The 2993-nt window shown below is 38.3% G+C and overlaps 1 long non-coding RNA gene across 1 annotated transcript; it reads left to right on the forward strand.

The window, feature by feature from the left end:
* Window positions 1-2159: 2159 nt before the first annotated feature.
* Window positions 2160-2723, forward strand: LOC113467911. The gene is made up of 2 exons (XR_003391830.1): window positions 2160-2339; window positions 2414-2723. It is a non-coding gene; the product is annotated as an uncharacterized LOC113467911 (long non-coding RNA).
* Window positions 2724-2993: the final 270 nt, after the last annotated feature.

Raw genomic sequence — 2993 nt, forward strand, 5'->3', positions numbered from 1 at the left:
ATAAACCACGGCTTCTAGTTCAAAATCTCCAGCTTGTTAGATCATAATGCAAGCTCATTGCTATTTTTTAATTCCTCACTCTCCATCACATAATCAGGAAAATAAGTCTGAGGGGGGCGTGGCCAAGCCGTCACAGCGATGTGCTGAATTGTGGCACTTGAACCAAACCATCATGGACTTCACAGACTTGCATCCGTAGAAGCAATTATAAGATTTGACCCTCAGTGATCCGAAGCGGATGCATGTGGAGATAACTGACCCAAACCAACCAGTTTTGTGCGGATAAAAAAAAGTATGAGATGGGAAAATTTATCTGAACCAAATATATCCCATTGCGTACCGAGCCATTTTCACCTGATGACCCCAGGAGACCCAGACTTTTTTTCATCAATTTTACCCGTCTATCTTATTCGATACCCAGGTCTCCTAGGGCAATAATTATTTTTTATTGTCACAGGGGCTTATAAGTTGAAGAGCTACTCTAGTAAACGTTAAGGATATTGGAACAGCTTTTGAAGAGCGATAGCTTTTCGCTCCAAGCTCATTCCAGCGGGTTTTTGAATCGAATCCTAAATTTATATGGGTTTTGTCTTAAAGAAAGAATCGAAAATCCTTGTTCACAAATCACCAGCTAAAAGAAGTTGCCTGTCCCTCCAGTCAGTATAAATTTCACTAATATGGAGAAAAATATGTATATTTGGCAACATTAAACTTTTCCGATCTTACAATCAACGTTTGTGGCGGTGGTCGGTCTCCGTAGGGTGCAAGAATCCGTTTTCGGCTTCCTTTGCTATTAACGTCTGCATAAACCTCATTATGAAAATGACTGATTGAAAGAAAGTTCTAGCCTGTTCAGTCCACGAATCTCCATGTTAGAATATACCACGGTATTAAAGTCAAGCTCAGCAAAGTCAGATATTAGAAGTAAAGCAAGGATAATAACGATATACGAAGGTATAAAACTCGTATGTAGAGCTACTTTAGCAAGAACAACGGATTTAAGTTCCGGTTATCTTATGTGATAGACACGGTTCCCTGCGATCATGTTTATTTTTGTTTGCTTTTGTCCATCACATATGATAACCAAACCGGTTATCTTATGTGATAGACACGGTTCCCTGTGATCATGTTTATTTTTGTTTGCTTTTGTCTATCACATATGATAACCAACCGGTTATCTTATGTGATAGACGCGGTTCCCTGCGATCATGTTTATTTTTGTTTGCTTTTGTCTATCATATAAGATAACCAAGGTCACAACTGAAACCTTTTCGCAGTTTTAGAATACAATAAGGGGAAGGGGGGCATTGACCTGAGTGACCAAATGACATCATATGCTTCAACCATCAGAAAGGGTCTGAAATGATATCGACGAGTGGCATTTGAGATTTTGCGGGGGATGTCTGTTGTGAATACCTGGATCGTGTATCGAAGGCCACAAATAAAAAAAAAACCAAATGAAAAATTTCCGGGAAATGATGGTTTCGGACTTTTTTGCACAATGTCCACCAGAAAGAAGACCCTCAAGTTCTCAATCAAACAGACAGCACCATCTCTTCTTCTTCTTCTTCTTAGGGTGCCGTTGATCCGTTCCGGATGTTGGCGATCATCATTGCAATTTTCACTTTGTTGGTAGCGATGCGAAATAGTTCAGCTGATGATTTGTCGTACCACTGCCTTAGGTTCGCCAGCCATGATGTTCTTCTTCTTCCTGGACCTCTCTTACTGTTGATTTTGCCCTGTAGTATTTGCTGGAGCAGTATGTACCTGTTTTTGTTACGCATTATATGTCCCAGATATTGTAGTTTGCGCGTTTTCAGCGTGCTTCATGTTTGTTTATTTGTTTATTCATTCATTAGGACTTCAATGTTTGTAATCTTCTCTTTCCATGAGATCCTTAGCATCCTTCTATACAGCCACATTTCAAAGGCCTCAAGTTTCTTTGTAATTTCTTGTGTGACTGTCCATGTTTCGACCCCATACAGCAACACGGAGAACACATAGCATCTCAAAAAGCGCAATTTGGTATTCAAAACATTCTACAGTACGGAATCGCCCAGGAGAAAAAAATTAGACGACCCTGTGCAGGTTTTGCTACCAAAAACTCTGAGCGCAAAATGTTCATTGGAATCGCCCAGGAGAAAAAAATTAGACGACCCTGTGCAGGTTTTGCTACCAAAAACTCTGAGCGCAAAATGTTCATTGCAATGATGCTAAGAAGAAGCCCAACTTTGTGTTCACATACTGTGACGAGTGCCCAAAGAAGCCTCAACTTTGTCTTGACTGTTTCCACAGATTACACTAGGCATATTTGGTCAGCTTAGCAGTTGTTGTTGTAGGTGTTTTGCAGCAGTACCTAACCGAAGGGGTTGATTGTCCTCAACTACAGAACTGTTGTTGTTTTTATGTTTAGGTGTTTTGCAGTACCTAACCGAAGGGGTTGATTGTCCTCAACTACAGAACTGTTGTTGTTTTCATGTTTATAAAATTCAGGTTAAAAAATGCTCAAAACATTGAGCAAAAAGGTCTAAGGAGAAACCCATTTATTTAGTTGTTCTCATGAGGTATGGGTGCAATAATTTTCATTTTTGGTCTATTTTGGGTCTCAAGCTGCCAAAAAGGGCATAGTCAAAACTGAGCACAAGGACTCTCAGAAGAAACCATGTTCATATTATAACTCTTACATTCATTTCCAATAAACCAACATTTTGACTTTTCTAATATTCATTCTTCTTTTCATTTTTCTGTTAGTTCCAAAGATAAAAAAAAGTATAATATTATGATTGTACCTACTATAACAAAAATTGCAATATATTATATTTGTGCTATTTAGACTTGAAACAAGTATACCTACCATTTGTGGCAAGCTTATAAAAGGATGGAAAATAAAAATAAAAGCATAGAATATATGTTCATAGTGTATAAGAGGTATAAGATAGGTTCCAATAACAGAAAAAATATAGTTCAACAAAAAGAACCATATCTCTGTTGCT

The sequence above is a fragment of the Diaphorina citri genome, unplaced genomic scaffold, assembly GCF_000475195.1.
Source record: "Diaphorina citri unplaced genomic scaffold, Diaci psyllid genome assembly version 1.1 scaffold584, whole genome shotgun sequence".
In the NCBI taxonomy this organism is placed as follows: domain Eukaryota; kingdom Metazoa; phylum Arthropoda; class Insecta; order Hemiptera; family Psyllidae; genus Diaphorina; species Diaphorina citri.